General features: G+C 35.8%; 1 protein-coding gene across 2 annotated transcripts in view; it reads right to left on the bottom strand.

Moving 5' to 3' along the window:
* megf11 (multiple EGF-like-domains 11) overlaps nt 1–21,167 on the bottom strand; it is a 265,068-nt gene that overhangs the window by 220,809 nt on the left and 23,092 nt on the right. The gene's annotated exons all lie outside the window — the stretch shown is intronic.

A 21,167-nucleotide genomic window follows, 5' to 3' on the forward strand; every position in this document is an offset into this window, starting at 1 on the left:
TTTTTTTTTTTAAAAACAATTTGTCCGTTTAATGGCAGTTTGAAGATGCTGAGATGTGAAGTAAGTCAAATAATCCAAGACTCGTCTTGTATTCAGATTTTTTTCATAAGAATACTGACAGAAAATTGTACAATTATTGGCTACAAATCCACATATTACAATGATTAGTAAAAGGTCATGTAATACAGTACAATAGAGTAATGACTGCTGAAATTTCAGGACTCATTTTATAATATATGAGAATTCAGAAATAATACATGTTATTAGCATTTTCCACCATTATTGTTGTCATAACTGTAGTTTTGATTAAATTAATGCAGCCTCGGTCCACACAGTATAGGGTTTTTAAATAATTAGTTTTTTTAACAGCGGTTTGAAGATGCTGAGATGTGAAGGAGATTAAATAATCTAGGACTCGTCTCGCATTCTGTTGGATTTATGAAATATTTTTTCATTAGAATGCTGAGAAAAAATGTTACAATTATTGGCTACAAATCAGAATATTACTATGATTTGTGAAAGATTATGTGACAATAAACAATAAAGTAATTCCAGTTTTCATTCATTCATTCATTCATTTACTTTCGGCTTAGTCCCTTTCTTCATCAGGGGTCGCCACAGCGAAATAAACTGCCAACTAACCCAGCATACGTTTTACACAGTGGATGCCCTTTCAGCTCAAACCCAGCACTGGAAAACACCCATACACTCTCACATTCACACACATACACATAATGCAGCTTACTTATTATACCGTGTGTCTTTGGACTGTGGTGGAAACCAGATCACCCAGAGGAAACCCACATGAACATGGAGAGAACATGGAAACTCCACACACAAACGACAACTGGTACAACCGGGACTCGAACCAGTGACCTTCTTGATGTGAGGTGACAGTGCTTACCACTAAGCCATCATGTCGCCTTATCCACTATTCATTTTATGTACATTTAGAATTTTAATAGCATTTTACACTGTCTTTCATTTTGATCAGAGGGTATTTTGAAACACTTTTTCAAGTGCTAGAAGGTCTTGTGTCCACCTAATAGCAGTTTGAAGATAGTGAGATGTGATGGAGGTGCAATAATCCATGACTCAAGATTTACAAAAGATTTTCTTCACATAGCGCCACGACAAAAATCATTCAAGGTTCCTTCCTACAAAACAGGTCTGTTCTTCATTTTATTTATTGAGCAAACAAAATAGCCTCATGTTATTTATTGTATTTACATGACAGTGTTTCATTTCTGTCTACTGTCTGTCTGTATATCGCTAGTGAGATGTGACAGAAGTGTAATAATCCACATGTTGGGTTGTGTTAGATTTACAAAAGATGTTTTTGATACAATCCTGAGGGTAAATTCTGCAAATAATGCCAATAAAATACTTAAGCAAGTGGAATTATTTCTGAATGATTGAGTGACACCAAGCAATAGAGTAATGACAGCAAAAAATCTAGGATTTATTTTAAAATATATGTAAATTTAGAAAGCAATACATTTTACTATTTTAAATTATTAGGCATCACGGATTGCCCCACAGCAAGAGGTTCACTGGTTCGAGCCCTGGCTGAGTTAGAGTGGGTTTCCTCTGGGTTTCCTCTGGGTGCCTCTGGGTACAGTCCAAACACATGCGCTATAGGTGAATTGAATAAGCTAAAATTGGCCGTAGTGTATGTGTGTGAAAGCAAGAGTGTTTGGGTGTTTCCCAGTGTTGGGTTGCAGCTGGAAAGACATCCACTACATAAAACATATGCTGGATAAGTTGGCGGTTCATTCCACTGTGGTGACCCCTGATTAATAAAGAGACTAAGACAAAAAGAAAATGAATGAAATAATTTTACACTATTATTGTTGTCTTTACTGTAGTCATAATCTAATAAATGCAGTTTCTGTGTACACAGCACAGTGGATTTTCAAACTAGCCTACTAGGAAGTGGGGTCTTTTTTGCTCATAAGCGAAGCACCACAAAGGTGAGGTGAAGATACTGAGATGTGATGGAAGAGCAATAATCCACAACTTGTATTCTGTTGGATTTACATAAGATGTGTTCCTTAGAATCCCAAGAGGAAATTCCACGAACAAACGATGCTCTGAATTTTTCTGTTTATTAGTGGCAACAAGGGTGCAAAATGGGATTGCATATATTACGCCAATGAGGCCCTGAGGGTGGAATGTATAGGCACATCACTGGACTCATTACAGAACATAATGAAGTGTGTAATTGAAAGCTAACTGAATGAAAGGTGCGAGTTAGATTGAACCGAAAGTGGAATTTCCATTTGAAAGAAGCTAACTCTGTAAATAATTCAAATGATGAATACTGTAGCATGACTGTATCTTGTTATCAGAGGGCCACTCGCATATTGATTTATATTTTTGGCCTCACATTGTTGAGTGAGGACGATGGCCGGAGGTTAATTTGATCACCATTAATTAGAGATGAACAATGCATTGCTTCTATATTCACAGTTTAACTATTTGAAACATTGTTCAGTGTCCTGTGATCACTTAGAAATCATTGTAATATACATTGTAATATGTAAACTGTTTTGTTGTTTAACATTTATGTGACATTTATCATGACTTTTTTTAATAATAAAAAATCTTTTAACATTAATCTGAGATTAGATTGTTTTGCATCCACGTAAAAATAAAATTATGCGTCATTGCTGAATTTGTGCTGAGACCAAACATTTGGACTAGAGATGCGCGGATGGCGGTTACAGGCGCGGAATCCGCGGATAAACCGCGGATCGGGCAGATGACGTGACGAAAAATAATATTTTAATTAAATTCGGGCGGGTGGTGGGCGGTTGTACTGTTTTTGTACACATAGCTGGCGCACCAACGAAAAAGCCTAGAACTGACTTCACAGAATGAGAGGAGGAATCGGATACACTAATTCTGGATGAAGTACAGAAGTCTTCATCTACAAACTTCAGTATAGACGGATCAGCAGAGGAAAATCTACTTTCCTTTTGGGAGAAACAAGCCAGTCATTCCCACGTCTACAGCACCTTGCCAAGAGAATTCTATGAATTCCAGCAACAAGTGCTGCGAGCGAGCGCTCCTTCAGTGCAGCAGGGCGCATTAGAGACCAGGCGCTCTCGTCTGAATGTTGAAATGATGTGTCAAAATGCATTTTCTAGGCTACAATAATAATAATAATAAAATGTACAGTACAGTGCGTTTAATTTAGGCTATTTATTTATTTTTGTCCCTGTGCGCCAATTGGAGACGGAGTTCACTGCTGATATTCTGAGAGCTTTATAGGGGTGCTGCTCATTTCTTATTTGTGTATCCTTGTTTCCTTTCCTTGCCTTCTTTCCTCGTCTTTCCACCCCTACAGGATGCGAGGGAAGGACGCAAGGAAAAGACTCAAGGACCGACCGAGGAATCGAATCAAGTGAAAAGACACGTCCACGTATTGTTTAGCGTCACTTCAAAGCGTCAATTAATGCTGGATTTGACTTGCACGTTTGGATTAACTGCATGTCATTAAAGTCATTCTCTTTTTTCTAATAATCAATAAAGAAACATTCATTTAATAATAAAAAGGAATAAGCCATTCAAATAAAGAGCTCAGTCAGTAGATGACGGGCGGGTGCGGTTTTAAAATTTGGTCAAAAATGTTAGTGCGGATGGATGGCGGACGGATGATGAGTTTTGTGATGCAGTTGCGGATGAAATAATAGCCCATCCGCGCATCTCTAATTTGGACATGATGTTATCTGTCAATATTAGATATTTTTTTATTGATTAGTACATCAACCAATGGTCAATGGTGTCCTAGGAAGCATTTTTACATCTAAACATATATTTCTTGGCTAAAATGAGACAAAATTTGGGCTATAACTGAAAATCTAATAGCAATAATCAAAATATAGACTCAAGTAGTCATCAAATAAACAGGTCTCAGGAAAGACTTCTGTTTAGTCTAATGTCTAATAGATGTACAGTATTTTAAACACACAGAAAACGCTTGCTGAGCAACTAAGTCAGTGCTTCCCCCACATAGACTTTACCTGGGCGGGCCGCCCAGGAATATTAATGGCTGCCCAAGTGTATTTAGTGACACAATTTTTACAATTGTTATCAGCCTTTTAGACTTTTTTTGTATCCGTTCAATTTAAACAAACATCTGTGATCGATTAACTAGTGGAAAATCTCTCGTTTAAGCATTTTGTTCTGTGACTGCGAGACTTGTCAAAACTCCCACAGACATTCTCACGTGCTCTACAGACACACAAAGTTTTGTGGAGACTTAAAAATTCAGCCGACCCGGGTTTTAAATCTTGTAAAATGTCTGGGATTCAACTTTTGCGTTTGCTGTTTAAAGCTCGTATGCGTTTTTTGCATTAATGTTATTCTTTGCAACTGCTTCGCTGACAGGGCACACATAGCCGCGAGACAGAGAGAAAAAGTAAATAGATTCTTCAATCTAAACAATTCAGAAAAACTTTACTATATACTCAGAAAGGATGAAATGACATCTTAACTGGCTGCACAATACATGCACACCATTAGTAATGGTTAATCAACGCATTTCTCTTATTTAAATAATCTTTGAGTTTTAATCTTGTAGTTATGATTTTTTTTAGAGATATTGACTGTTTTTGTTCCGTTTTCTGTAATTTATATCTCATTTGCTGATTCTTTTATTAATTTGATTGTGTTAATATATTACATAGGCTATTTTTTATACATATCTAAAATGCTTTGACATTCAAGCTAGCTTTGAACTTGAAAGAGAGAGAGAAGCAGATTTTAACCTGTCAGTGGTTGCACATGGCTCCTGAATAGCATAAAAGTAACAGTAGCGGATTTCTCTTTTTATTTCAACAACATATTTTTACTTTAACCCATTGAAAGGAAACAGTGTAAAACAGTGTAATAAACAAAAATAAATTTAAATAAATAAATAAATAAAATTATTGTTAAAAATTTAATTATGATGTGTTTGTCGCACATAGTTAACAATTTATGTGATGAGGGTAAATGGTGTGTTTTAGTCCAGCTACCACCGCAAGTGTGTTTTAAACCTGTGGGAAGCTCTGCCGAGTATTTTAAAGTTGCATATTGTTGAATTTTCATAGTACTGTATGTGAAATAAGTATTCTGTAATGACCTGTTGCAGAACTGCAATTCATAATGCACCATACATGTTGATGTTTTGATGACGAAATACCATTTAAAATGACTTGTTAGTTATTGCGTTTGAATAAATCCTCTCCGACAAACAGCTTATAGTGCTGTGTAAAAGACAAAATGCATTAAGCTCCGTTCTGGTGCCATGTACTTCAGCTGTTTGTTGTATTACATGACAACCACGAGACAAATGAGTAACTGAAAGTATTTCACCCGAGACCACAAGACTGAAATATGAGGCCGTAGCAATTTACTCCTCATTAATGAGTCTGTTCACATAGAACAATAACCTAAAACTCAGATCAATACGGTGGGCCGGGTCGTGTATTTGTTGTTTTCTCTGCCTGTCTGGCATTCACAATAGAAACAACATGTTTCATTGTCTCCATTTCACACACTAAAGATCCTGTTCATGAAACTCAAACTCCCATTTGGCTTCTTTTTTTTCCAGCTGCACTTATTTTTGGCTTTGAGATACAACAATGCAATAGTCTTTAAAGACTTAGCAATAACAAATGCTGCCAGGTGATACTGCGCTATTTCCAATCTCTTCAAAGCAAAATTCTCAAACCAGCTCTGTATTCCCACCATGTCAACCAAAGGAGACATTGACATGATTCAAGACATGCACGTATTAGAGCTCAATGCAATTAACCATCCAATTCCCCGATCCCCTGCATCTGAGCCCCTTGGTGAGTGATGTTATGGGTCTGCTGGCAGCTTTCGCAACGATAAAGTAAAATCAAGCCATCTACTAAGACAGGAGTCATGACCGCATCTTAAGTTTATGTCAGCATGTCACCATGCTGTGGTTATTTATTTCTGTCTTCATTTAGGAGAAACTACTGACCATTTACTGTACATATAATCAGCAAGAAACTGAAGTGATTTCTGAAATGATTACTAGTGTTAGAGCGAAAAATCTAATGCTTACTGTGATTATTGATTGATTTCATACTGTAGATGTTTTCTTATAATTACATATTCTCTCTTTTCATATGCAAAACTGGATTCGAAACAGGGTGCACAGCTATGTTCACACTAGATTCAAAGTCCTTGTTTACTGCTCAGATGTGTTTTGTATGTTCACAAATTTTTTTTTAAACAAACCTATACCAGATGTGTGAACTGCATTTGCGAAATAAATAAGAAGAAAAAACAACAACAGCAAAACAACAACAACAAAGATGGCATACAGTGCAGTTTCATACGGAAGTAAACTTGGAGGGCACTGAAGTCAGCATTTATGCATTCATTTATAAGGTGATGTGCTGCAGAAGCCGTGCTCAGACGATAAGGAGGACAAAGACAAGGATGAGGAGAAAAAGTGCTAAGATTTTCTCAAATAATATTCCCTCTGATTTTGCTTATATAGAGCCATCACCATAATACTTATGAGTTCTAACAACTGTCTCTCTGAATATCTTCAAAGCTGTCTTCAATATTTATGGAGCTATATAGCAGCTAGCAAAATATAAAACATTTGAATTGATTCCTGTTGGTGAAAAACTGTGGAAAAAAACAAAATATAGAGGATCACAAAAGTCAAAATGATGGAGTGGATAGTGGGGGGATTGGGAAAGATCTAGGAACTGGGACTCAAATTCGGGACACCCGGAACAAGAAAAAGTAAGTTGCACTAACAAGAAAAATTAAGTTAGCAGAACTAGAAAAACTAAGATACAGCAACTACACAAAAAAATCCTGGTTGCCTTACATTAAGCTGAATCAAATTAATCTTATGAGTCCATTGAACTTATATTATGATAAATTGACTTAAAACAGCTTGTGTAACTTATGAAATTACGTTAGAACATGATTAACATAGTTTAATAAGTTACAATGACCTAAAAACATCCTGTCAGGACTAGTTGATCATAGAATTCTTTACAGTGTAGACTTTTTTAAGCTGAATCAAATTAACCTTATGAGTCCATTGAACTTATATCATGTTAAACTGACTTAAAACAGCTTGCGTAACTTATAAAATTAAGTTAGAACATGATTAACTTAGTTTAATAAGTTACAATGACCTAAAAACATGCTGTCACAACTAATTGATTATTTAATTTTTTACGGTGTAGAAAAAGTACATTTGTACTAACTTGAAAAATTAAGCTGCATAAACTGAAAAAACTGGGAGAACTAGAAAAACTAAATTGCACTAAAACAATTAATTTACAGTAGGTAAAAAAATGTTTGCAAAACCTGAAAATTAAGTTACAGTAACTAAAAAAATGAAGCTGGTAAAAGAAAAAAAAGTAGTTGGGGAAATTAAGTTAGAAATATTAGTTGCACTAACTACAAAAATTAAGTTGCGCTACCTAGAAAATTTTTGTTAAAGTTACAAAAAATTAAAGTTGAGAAAACTACCATAGAATAAATTAGAGTGACAAGAAAATTTAAGTTACACTAACTAGAAAAATTAAGTTGCAGTAACAAGAACAATAAAGCTGCACTAGCTAGAAAAAACCTATAAGAACTACAAAAATGTTGTTTTAGTGACAAGACAAAAATAGGTTTTACTAATAATTGAGTTACAGTAACAAGAAAAATTTGTTTGTAACTAATGTATTAAAAGGATTGTTCACACAAAAACTATAACTGTGTCATTCATCACTCACCCTTTACTTGTTTTAACCCTGTTTGAGTTTCTTTGTTCTCTTGAAAACAAAAGAAGAAAGCTGGAAACCTGGAACAAATTATTTCTATAGCATTTGTTTTTCCTACTGTGGACATCAATGATTATTTTCATCAAAATATCTTCTTTAGTGTTCTACATAATAAAACATTTATAAGGGTTTGGAACCACCCAAGATTTAGTAAACAGTGTGTCGTTTAAAATTTTTGGATGAACTACTCCTTTAACTAACACATTAATATATTTTTCAGTATACTTTAAAAAAAGATTTAGTACTGCTGAATAAATGTGTTGTTCATTGTTAGGTCATGTTATCTAATTAAAATATATAATATAAAATTATACATAATTAATACATTAGTGTTTGTCTAAGTAAACATTAACTAATTGAACTGTTAATGTAAAGAGATGCATTAGAATATGAGAAAATTAACAAAAATTATATAATGCTTAATGAAGTTGTTGTTCTCTGTTAGTTTAATATGTCAAATAATGTATTAACTAACACATTGATAAATGTGTAGTTAACATTAACAAACATTAAGTAATACTAAACAGATGTGTTGTTGTTAACCTTATTTTAATACAACCTTATTTTAAAGTGTTACCAGAATTTCAAACCTCAAATAAATGGAGGTTAAATGGAGGTTCACACAAATCACCCAGGTAAAATGTGATCAAAATGGATTTGTAGTTTGTCCTGTCAACAACATTATGAAAAAATATATGTACACAAAAATAAGCACATTTCTAGTCAGTTTCACAGAGTTTCTGTGCTTTTTTAGATGCTATAGTAAAAACTATATACTTTTTATTTCACTAATTATTTTAACATTTTGCAAACAAAAAAAATGCACTTAATTGGATTCATAATACACAGTTCTTATATTTATCTGTGACCTATGTGTGTCATATATTCTGTCATATATTCTGCATGAATGTTTTGCACATGCGTAAGGCATTTAGTGCCTGCATTAGCATAGCATCATGAAGCTCGTGAGACCTGTCAGTGTTCCTGTCAAGAGAAAGCAACACCGTCAGCTGATTAAAGAATTCTGGCTACTCAGCATGGCACCCCAGTGCATAATTGGCTGGTTTGCCTTAAATTATGCCAAGAAAGCTCTCTCCTCATTTTTCAACTTTACCTAACAAAATATGAAATTTAGAAGCAACTTCCTGAATTTCCATCTTGCTTAAACTAAAACATTCCTGTATAAGAAGTCATACTGTTTTTTTTATCCCGTTGTGAAAATAGTCAGTTTCACATGCAAATTATTATTTTTTTATTTAAAAGATTATAAGTTAAAAAAAAAAAACGCAAGCAAAAACATTGTTTTTTCATGCACCTGTTATTTTGGAGATTGTTGGCTTTTTGACTTTATTCAGTCTAATTTGAAGAAACCACCCAAAAGACAGTCTTACAAGTTTCTTTTGTCATACTTTATCAATTTGTGTCTGTAGATTTTTTTTCTCCTGCACTGAGTCATAAATATCCAATTCTGTAGCACATTCAGCAAACTTCACAGCTTTTTCATATCTCCACAGCTCAAGGTTTTTACAGAATGATATATTCATAATTCTCCTGATTTTATACTACTGCCACAAAAAAGGATAAAAATACTTTTTTGTTGTTCATAATACACTCAAAAACACTTATTTTGCTGCTTGTTCAAACTACTTATTAAAAATGAGCTGAAACAACACAATTCTGGAGATGTTTTGAGACAACTTAATTGTTTTATGTTCCATCTGCTTAAATTTGTAAAGTAAACTTAATCGGTTTGTGCTGGGACAACCTGAATAAATTACGTTGAATACTGCTATTTTTTATAGTGCATTTTCAGAATTTTGAATAAAAGAAGTTTCAAAAAGTCGGCGCTGATAGCCTAGTCAAGTGGTTAGTGCGTATAGACACATAGCACCTAGGTGCTTGCTGTGACCCGAGTTTTATTCCCGACTCGAGGTCCTTTGCCGATTCTTCCCCTATCTCTGCTCCCCACACTTTCCTGTCTGTAAATCTTCACTGTCCTATCCATGAAGGTGAAAACCCCTAAAAAATAATAATTAAAAAAACAGAGATTTTTAAAAACTTCTGTAAAAAACGTTATAACACTAACATGTCAAACAATAAACATTTAAAATGTGACTTCATCTACGGTTCCACTGACTTCATCCTTTAATTAAAATTGAAAAGAATTTGTTAAATATAATGTAAAATGTACTATTTAAAGGTAAGATAATTTGCATATTTACAAACCCGATGTGCATATTTAAGCATGACATTTTAGAAAACATAAATATAAAATAATATAAAAGGTGTGAAATAATCAACTACACTGAAAAAGTTTTTGCTAAATTGTTGCAAACAATTTATATGGACTAAATATGAACAAACTAATTACATTTAGTAATGTTCAAATGTTCAACCATATAAGTTGTTTGCAACCGCTTACCTTAAAAATTTAATAAATCCAAGTAATCAATTTTTTTAGTGTACCCAGCAGGCACACAACATCATGAGACATTAATATTAGTTCAATTTAGGTTGTAATGACAGGTGACCAAATTTCTATGTCTAGCCAGCGTCTAAGGACAATGTAATTTTGATGTCCAATAACATTAAGTGATCTTGATATTTGGTTGATTTTAGGTGCTGGAAAGGGACCAAAATCCAAAGTCGAGCCAACATCTTAAACCCAGGCTCATTCTAAAAACGTAACGCTATTTACATTTCTGAAGAGCGCCAAATACGTCCCAGGAGCTACTTTTTTTGCAGTGTTTGTTTTTGTGAATCCACCAGATGCCGCTGTGTACGCTTTTTGAGAATGGAGAGTGCCATTCACGCCTGCTGTTTTCTCGTGAATCCACCAGAGGTCGCTGTTGACTGACTGTTTGACTAACTGACTGAATGACTGACCAATCAACTGACGCACCCTCCTTTCCTAAACCCAACCAATAGTGTTTTCAAAAGCATTAATTGACCCACCCACCCACTTCCCCAAACCCAACTAACAGTGTTTTCAAAAGCAATCGAGAAAAAAAGCCCCTTGACTTATACCATGTTTTTAGATATAACCACATTCTCACCCTGTTATTTATTTTTCTATTTTTGTATTAACCACTTTCTGGAACCGTTCTTTACTAGACTTGAACCATATCAGTGTGGTCAACTCCTCCCTGCGTCTCATGTCCGCTGACGTACACGGCGAGCTACTGGACGAACTGAAAATAACGGGGAAGCCGTCCATACGAAGGTAAGTGGTCAGTTGACAAGTGCAAAAAGGAACAGCGCCATAACACCCTGTAGCGTTCATTTTAAAAACAAAATCCAGCTATAAATACTTCTTCGTTTTCAGAATGAGCCTATGTAAAACATCTTAAACCAACGCATATTGATATCAAATATTTATTCATCAGGTATGGCAACTAAAATCCAATGTTTGAAAGATGTCATAGTGGTAATGTCCACACAACATCAAGCTGTAACATCATTAGACGTTGATATTCAGTTGGTTTTAGGTTGCATTGGAAAGTGACCAAAATCTAACGTCTGCCTGACGTTAAACACTGACGTCAGTCTGATGTTGGGTTCTGACATCAACCCAATTTTCATTTCATCCAAAATGCAACATTTCACGACGTTGGGGTAAAACGTCAATCTGGCGCTATGTTGATGTCGTGTGCCTGCTGTTTTTACCCAATTCACCTGCAGTGACTTGCTTGTTAAAAGCAACTTTAAATATATAATTAAAATCAAATTTAATCTGGGAAAATCCGAAGTAATCCATGAAACTTTCATTTTAGCCTGTGTCATGTAAACACAGCAGAAGACCAGTGGAGATTCACAATACAATGAACAGGTAATCCAATGGCTTATAACAACTCAACCAAAAATAATAAGGTTTACTTTGATTATCGCTAAAATCTGCTCTCAACCAAAAGGTCACCGACTTTTCTCACATGTATCATGTGATTGACCCTGTAGTGTCTAACAGCAGAAGACAGCCTTGTCTCGTCTCGTTTAAAAGCACGCACCATTAAGAGTGCCATGGTCTGTTAAATTGCAGTGGCCAAGTATTTCCTTTCTCGATCTGAATGATCACTGAGTGTGTGTGTGTGTGTGTGTGTGTGTGTGTGTGTGTGTGTAGTGTGCCTCTATTACCTCTAAGCAATGGATATCTGCACGCATCAGTCCAACACGTAATCTCTCCTGAAACTTTCAATCGCTATCAGTCTTACGAAACACTTGTTAGGAACATCGCCAAATGGCTTTTAAACAAAAACCCCAAGCAATATTTCCGAAGGGCAAACAAACAGTCAAAAGATAAGCCAATCTTTTGATCAGCAGCACTCCGTCGTGGATGAAGTGAGTGTGGATAAGAGGAACGTGGATCTGAAAAAAATAAAAAACAGCGGGGGAACGCAGCAAATGCTCTGGGTCACTTAATTCTGGGCACATGGATTATTCATGTGGCAACCACTGATCATCCTGACCCTCATAAATCAAACAATGTGGCTTCTCGCACCACCACTGAGCCCAGTTACAGCCTGCTAATCTCAACGTCATCCTTCATCACTATAACCTTTGCTTATCCGCAGTCTGCACCCCGAGACGGAAGAGGGTTTGAGGGGACAGCTCTTTCATGCTGATCTTATTTCACCTGTTTATGCAGAGAACGATGCAAACTTTATCTGTCCTGTCATGCTGTGTGCTCTACTCCTACATAGGCTATCAAAGGCCTCCAGCCATCTGAAGCAGGACACCTGGTTTGAGCACATTTGATGCTGGAGGCTTAAAAGAGGCACTAAAAATAATTTAGGCCATGTTTATCTCTCGTATTAACATCTGTCTTGGGTTATTCGATCATCGCGGGTGTTGAGCCGAGACCACTGCGCAGCTTGTGATTTGACGGTCTGTGATTTCATATTAAAGTGATATGGCTACAAATAGTGGCGGCGTGGTGGCACAGTGGATATCGCTGACGCCTCACAGCAAGAAGGTCGCTGGTTCTAGCCTCCGCTGGGTCAGTTGGCATTTCTGTGTGGATTTTGCATGTTCCCCCCCGTGTTTGCGTGAGTTTCCTCTGGGGTGCTCCAGTTTCCCTCACAAGTACAAAGACATGGTCTATAGGTGAACTGGGTTAGCTTAATCGTCCGTAGTGTATGTGTGTGAATGAGAGTAAATGGGTGTTTCCCATATATGGGTTGCAGCTGGAAGAGCATCTGCTGTGTAAAACATATGCTGGATAAGTTGTAATGTAATGTTTATTTATATAGCGCATTTATTGTGTATGACCATACACCCAAAGTGCTTCGAAATCATGAGAGGGGTCTCTCCACACCATCACTAGTGTGCAGCATCCACTTGAATGATGCGACGGCAGCCACAGGACAACGACGCCAGTGCGCTCACCACACACCAACTATTGGTGGAGTGGAGAGACCGTGATAGAGCCAATTCGGTGGATGGGGAACCAGGGGGATAGGACACCGGGGTTACACCCCTACTCTTTAATAGAAGTGCCATGGGATTTTTAATGACCACAAGGATTCGGGATCTCGGTTTAACATCTTATCCAAAAGACGACACCCTCTGACAGTGTAGTGTCCCCTTCATTTTTTACTGAGGCATTAGGACTCACACAGACCACAGGTTGAACACCCCCTGCTGGCCTCTCTAATGCTACTTCCAACGGCAACCTAGTTTTCCCATGTGGTCTCTTATCTAGGTACTGACTAGGCTCAGCCCTGCTTAGTTTTAGTGAGTAACCGGTCTTGGGCTGCAGGGTGATACGGCGGTTCATTCCGCTGTGGAGCCCCTAGATTAATAAGGAGACTAAGCCGAAAAGAAAATGAATGAGTAAATGAACAGCTAAAAATATGATTTTAATATTTGATAATATAGAGTATTAATATTTGTGACACTGTTAACTGTACATTAATATGGAAGGAAATGCTTTCATATACTGTATTTGTTAGACCTTGAAAACCCGTGTTGTTTTGATCCCAATTAAGCTATTTTTAACTTAAGGACCAAGGAAATACATTTATTGTATTTATTTTAAATGTTTATTTTAATAAATTTGTTTTTAATTTGTAATAATAAAAAATATGTATATATATAAAAAAATAGAGATGTTATCAAATTAAATGAATTTTAAAAACTTGTAACAACTGAATATGTAAAAATATAATCACATAAACATATTATATCTACTGATTTAAAATTTAAATAAAAAATTGTATTTGCTGATGCTGGTGAAAAAACATCTTGTATGATTTTTTAAATGAATAAATATAGACAGACTTTTCATGTTTGGGTAAATGATGCATTTATTAACGTTTTTAAATGTGACATTAAGCAAATGTTTTAATTAACATTTATAATTTATTTGAGATGTGTAATTTACAAAGATGTGGTATAGGTGAATTGGGTGAGCTAAATTGTCCGTAGTGTATGAGTGTGAATGAGAGTGTATGGGTGTTTCCCAGATATGGAAGAGCATCCAATGCGTAAAACATATCCTGAATAAGTTGCCGGTTCATTCTTCTGTGGTGATCCCTGATTAATAAAGGGGCTAAGCCGAAAAGAAAATGAATGAATAATTGAATGGCTAAAAATATGATTACAATGTGGTTTTGTTTCATATTAAAGAATATTAATATTTGTGACACTGTTCACTGTACATTAATATGGAAGGAAATGCTTTCACATATTTGTTAGACCTTAAAAACCCATGTTGTTTTGATCACAGTTAAGCTATATTTTAACTTAAAAAACCAAGGAAATACATTTTATTTTATTTATTGACTTTATTTTATTTCAAAAGTTCATTTATAATAATAAAATATGTATTTTATTCATTTTTATCAAAATATTAAAAATGGAATTAAATTTAATGAAATATAATTACATAAAACTATTATATTGATAAAATAAATGTATTTTTAATTTGTAATAATAAAAATAGTTATTTAAAAAAAAAAAATATATATATATATATATATATATATATATATATATATATATATATATATATATATATATATATATATATATATATATAGAAAATTATATAAAATTAAATGAATTAATAAAATGTTAACAACTGAATATCTTAAAATATAATCAAATAAAGGTATTTTATCTACTTCATTTAAAATTTAAATAAAGTTTTATATAATATGCTGATAGGCAGAACTACAAGAGATGTTTTAAAACATTGGTAAAAAAAATATGTATGTTTTTTTTAAATAAGATGAATAAATATAGACAGAATTGTCAAGTGTAGGCAAATTATGCATTTAATAACGTTTTTAAATGTGACATTAAGCAAATTTTTAAATGGCGTTAACTTGTTAACAAAGTTCGGCAGCGTAACCACACCTCACTTTGTCTTCTTAACCAACCTACTTCCTCAAACGGGACGCCCGATCAACCAGTTCAATGTTTATCCTCTTACTTTCCTTCCTCTTCATCCCACTGTTCTCTTACCATCCCCTTCATCCCAACAATAACATCTAGCTCAAAGTATGGCATGGTCCATGCTGGTGAAATCAATATTTATGTGAGATATAAGGATTGTCCATAGGGTATGAGTGTGAATGAGAATGTATGGGTGTTTCCCAGTGATGGATTTCAGCTGGAAGGGCATCCGATGCATAAAACATATGCTGGATAAGCTGGCGATTCATTCTGCTGTGGCGACCCCAGATTAATAAAGGGACTAAGCCCAAAAGAAAATGAATGAATGAATTTATTCTGAAATTCATAGTATTTAAAACAATTGATTAAGCAATTTCTTAACATTCATTTATATGACAAACACACATTTTAATAACTGTTCATCCCTAATTTATAGACTTTAAATATCTTCTGTAAAGCGTAACATGATGGTCATGGTCATTATAAGGAAAGGCTCCTAATAATATACTGTAACATATCATAAAGCTCAGCTTACATTGTGAGAAAGCAATGATTACACTTATTAATGAAGTTAAAACCAAAATAGCCCGGGGAAAAAAAGCTGAAAAAACAAGCAAAGAAGATCAACACTAATGAGGAATATATTTAATAGCTCTCTGCCTGTTAATGTACCCTGTGTTCATCTGCTATTTCAGTATGGCACGCCCTTTCTAGTGTCAAACACACCAAGTGTTACAGTCTTAATTGGATTTATTTTGAGCAAGTGACTGAGGCCCTTCTTCCTGAACTGTGTTGAGCTTTATAATGTCTATATGAGAAAAAAGCAACAAGCAGAAGAAAAAATGCTTAATTAACCATACACACACACACATACACACAAACACACACAAAATCACATGAATAAGATCTTATTACAGCCTCTCTGTAATCACAACACATTTGTTTGAGTTTCCTTTTTTGGAAATTCCATGAGAATGAATAACACACAAGTTATTGACCAGTCTTCATATTGTCACAAGCTTAACACCCACTCGAGCTTTGACACCGGCATCCCGCGGCCCCAGTCAAAGGGCAGCAGCGGGGGGTCCCAGTCTCTTCACAAACCCCCAACAGGTTCCAAACAAGCTCGCCACAGAGCAGTCAATTACCTTCCCTGCGACTTCTCACATAATAATAGGATCATATGCATCTGGTGAATGTCATCAGGCAAATTAGAACAAATTAGTCGGCAAAGGAGGCGGTGCTATGTTTGTGTGCGAAAACCCCTTCGCACTTGCAGGTGCAGCCTTGAGACAGAAATGAAAATGGAATGCTAAAGCTCTTAGAGTCTGGTTGTAGTGGCTTGCAGCCGTGCATACAAAGCACAGCGATCGGTTATTGCTTTATAGTTCCAGTGGACTCATGGGCCAGGACTTAAGTCAGCACAAGCGCACTAGGGCAAGGTACAGAGATGGGTGGAGAGAAAAAGGTGAAAAGGAAAGATAGGGAGAGGCAGGGAAGCAGGCTGAGCGGCTCACCATGAAATGCTGAAACAACAGCATGGCTGCCAGGGCAATTTTACAGCTCAGTGGTTTCACACCTCAGCCGTCGCCCTTCCAACTCTGAGCTTCCAAGTCCATTCTGCGTCTTCATTTATTTGGTGTCAGCGTCCGAGGACGCGCAAGGCTCGGCAGGGATCGGGAGTCTGTCCCAAATGTCTCCGGATAAGTGGTGTGTGAAGCCGACAAGAGAGAAAAAAAGACATTATACGTCTTCCTGAAACGGCGCTACGGGTGACTCTCTCCTACATCCAGCGAATCATTATTAATGAGTTTTCAACACAAAACACACACCCAGATCAGCCTCGGCACATTTGCTTCAAACTTGATTTAAGCGAAGCTGTCTATCTTTGCTTAGTCCTTTGCTGGACAGACAAATACATTCGCTTTAAAGCTAAACGTCGAGCTGAAATAACAAACGAGGGCAACGATCTATGGTGTCCCTCAGCACGGAGGCCAATCTTTAAATTTGACTTGAGCGCTACGATTTCATGGACACATCATGAATTATCAAAAATAGCTTGCTACATTGCATCCCACTGCCTAAACTTTGACTTTGGGAAGGTCAAAGCTGTGAGCTAATGGTTTATTAACTTGGTCTGTTGCAGCTGTACCATCAACAGGGAACTAAAAACCTGAGCTCGTGACATGAGTGTGTGATACATGGGAGTATGACTGAGGTACTTAAAAGACTAGAAATAAGGTTGATGTGGCCCTGGCTTTAGAGAGTTGACATATTCGCTCCATGTATTGTACTTACGCTATTAAATATACATGCTCAATTTATTGCAAAGTCATCCTTAATGTCTTAGAGTTGCATTGGACAGTAATAAGTTGTAGATGTTAAATAATACATGAATTGTGTACACACTATAGAGCAGGGGTGCCCAATCCTGTTCCTGGAGATCTACCTTCCTGCAGAGTTCTGCTGCAACCTTAATCAAACACACCTGTCTTTAATTACCAAGCACTTCTTCAGATCCTACTTAGTTGGTTTAGCTGTGTTTGATCAAGGTTGGAGCTGAACTCTGCAGAAAGGTAGATCTCCAAGAACATGATTGGGCACCCCTGCTATAAAGTATGCTTACCAATCAGTGTAACATTCAGTCATCTTTAAAGGGTCACAAAACACCAAAACACAGTCATCTATATGTCCCACGTTGCTAAAAACACTATTAGGACACATATATTTCACAAAAAAAAAGTGAAAATTGATAGTTTTTGCATTATTCCGAGCAAACACGTTTTTCCGATTTGAAAATAAATTTTAAAGCTGCGTCACGACCTTGCGATCATTGTGTAACCTTCAGCGAGGAGACTGGATGTCTGTACTGGCCGGTGCAACGTGATATCTTTGAGTTTTTACTATTAATTTATGAGAAAGACTTGGTTCGAACCAATCAGCGGTCTCTACTGTGAACGAGATGCAACTTCATTAATATCTATGATAAAGCTTCGAAGACTGTTTTTACCTGTTACAGAGTTCAGACGTCGTGTTGCCAACAGTAATTAAAACAAGTGGAAGAACAATTTTTCGGACTATGGATGCTGAAAATAATCGATTAACCGTTAACCGAAAGGGTGCGTTTGTACCCAAATTAAAGGTAAACGATTAAAAAATATTATTTTATATATTTTTACAGTTTGGCTGCATAAGGGGCCAATCAAATGCGCTTTTTTGCATTAAGAGGGGCATCTTTTGAATGGTTACTAACAATCGCAAGTGTATTGCACACGGCTTATCCCAGAGCGGCAGTGTTTGTGTTGTCAAGACAACAGAGAACTTTTAAAGACGGAGGAGAGACTAGTGCTCACTGTTTCAAGTTATTCAGAGCTGTATAAATTTACAAATCTTAAATATCACATTATTATTAAATATTACAATTGTAACAACATAGACAGCAACACTCTTGCACAATCAATACCCAGCTGATTCAGTCGTTTCCTAGTGACATAAAAAAGAGCACATCGCGCAGTGCAGTGCACCTCAGGTTTTTGGAACGGAAAAGCGCGTTTGCTATGATCGGCCCTTTAATGTGCAACTGCAACACAGGACGGTAACGTGTAACCACACGTGCTTACAGATATATTTGCCAAAGAAGCAAAATGGAAGAAGAATATTGCTGTTTGATACAGACGAGTTGATGCCAAACCAGTGCTGATGCTGATAGCCTCCTGAATCTGTATCATGAACACAACAAATAGGCTTTAGCTTTCATTTTACAGCTTATAAAGCATGCATGCAAATTAATGCAATATCATATTTAAACTGTTAACAAAATGTCAACATATGCGCACGTTGTTATTGTCTTTTCATCACGCAGCGCACGCACTTGAACTGCGATTGAAAGTGGAAACCATATATCAAGACAATCTTTAAAATAATAATTTCTATTAAGAATGCAAAAAGGTTTTGTGATTCAATAATAACAGCGGGGCATTGAATAAATGCCTAATTTCTGAGCAGCGAACAATTTGAGGTAGTCTGATATTTTTATTTGACGGATGACAAAAACATATGATTGGAAATTGAAAATGGTCATTTTTTTTTTTATTTGATAATAATTTCATATTAATGTGACCAGTTAACTGTTAATATTTGATTAACAAGCGCCTGTAGTCGGTTAGCAAAATTCACTAAAATCAGCATGCCTAGTTCGGACATTTCCAATATCTTTTTGGTCACATGAAATTACATGAAACTTTGGAGGAAATGTGGATAGCATGGTGACACAATGACTTTAATGTGCTATGTGCTATAACATGTAAAATGGGATCATGAAAGGAACATTAAAAAAGCAACTCATGTAAACACATTAATCATATTATTGTCTTATTCAGATTAAGGCAAATAATTTCATTACTGATGTCCATGTAAACAGCTACTGTTTATCTCCCCTGCATCTGTATTTGTGTTGCCGCTCTGAAAATCCGTGCATGCACATACTGAAACTCCCCTTCTCAGGCAAACCCTTCCCTCTTTTACCACTCGGCACTCCCTCCTAAACAAAGCTGGACTCACCCACTTTCCTGACTTTTTTTAAACTAGAGGTTTGAAAAAACCCTGCTGAGACAAGGGGGGTTTCATGGGCCTTTAAATTCATACTAGCGCCTAGAGGTTGTGCTCTGACATTAAGCACTGATGTGTTAATAACGACTCAAGTTTGATTCCTAGCTCAAGGTCCATTGCCGATCCTTCCTATCTCTCTCTGCTCCCCACATATTCCTGTCTATCCTCTGTGTTGTCCAATAAAAGGTGAAATAAAAAACTAAAAACAACAATAAAATCTTTAAATTCATTAACTGAATTAAAGATTTTTGGATGAATGAAGTAAAATACTGCTGTTGTCTTTGAACATTAAGATGCTAGGTTTGCAGCACAGCAACTGAAATGCACTCATGGTGTTGCTGCCAGTCTTAATATTAGAGGACATAAACATAAACTTTATTTCCTGAGGTAACCTGACAGTCACTTCAGCAGCATTACAGCCTTTTTTGTGAGAAAATTTACAATCTCACACCATTCACCCTGTCACGATACCTATTTTTTGTAAGATATATTACACCAAAATATATTGTGATAAACAAGACTTTTGTCATTTTAAGACAATACATTTCATGCTACTCATTGTATAATGCCAGAATGACAATATAATAGAACCCCAATGCAAGTACACTCTTTCAAAGAACACATAATAATTTATTCTTAAGAATATTGAATTTCATTATAGTCTTTTTAACAGTTAAATAATTTAGCATTGGTATCAGAATGTGAAATCACTTATTCTAAATAAATAATAATGAATGTCAACAATTAAGTGCAAGGTAAAAAGTAACAGAGGCTACAATATCTGCTACCAGATCTATTTTAGTCGTCAGACACCCTCATAAAAATATACTAAAGTAATTTATAGTAAATACTATAGTGTATGGATGGGCGATTAATCAAAAACTATTGAAATTGACATTCAGAACATATAATCGATCTAATCTTTCCGGGTCAATTTTTTCATGTGACCCTGCTCTGTTAAGGCTGATTTATACTTATTATATGATCTTTAAAATATTATTCTAATATTATACTTCTGCCAAGCGAACATGTACGGCCCAGCACAGCATTCGCATACCCATGCACCTCTCAAAATATGTAACTACACGTCACAACAACGTGTAGCATTAGTGATTGGTCAGTTTGGTAGCGGTGACGAGGATGGGCGGCGCGAAAAGCTGTGTTTTGGGAAACATGTGCTTTGATTTCAGTTGTTCAATGTTGATGTTCAATAAAATATCATAGATAATTTTAAAATCAAGTAATGCACCCTTCATTTAAAAATCTTACTTGTGATATGTGAGCATATTTACTACACAAAACATATCAGTGAACTATGAGGGCAAAATCATAAAATAAATA

Source organism: Danio rerio, chromosome 18 (genome assembly GCF_052040795.2).
Source record: "Danio rerio strain M-AB ecotype USA chromosome 18, GRCz13ab, whole genome shotgun sequence".
In the NCBI taxonomy this organism is placed as follows: Eukaryota; Metazoa; Chordata; class Actinopteri; order Cypriniformes; family Danionidae; genus Danio; species Danio rerio.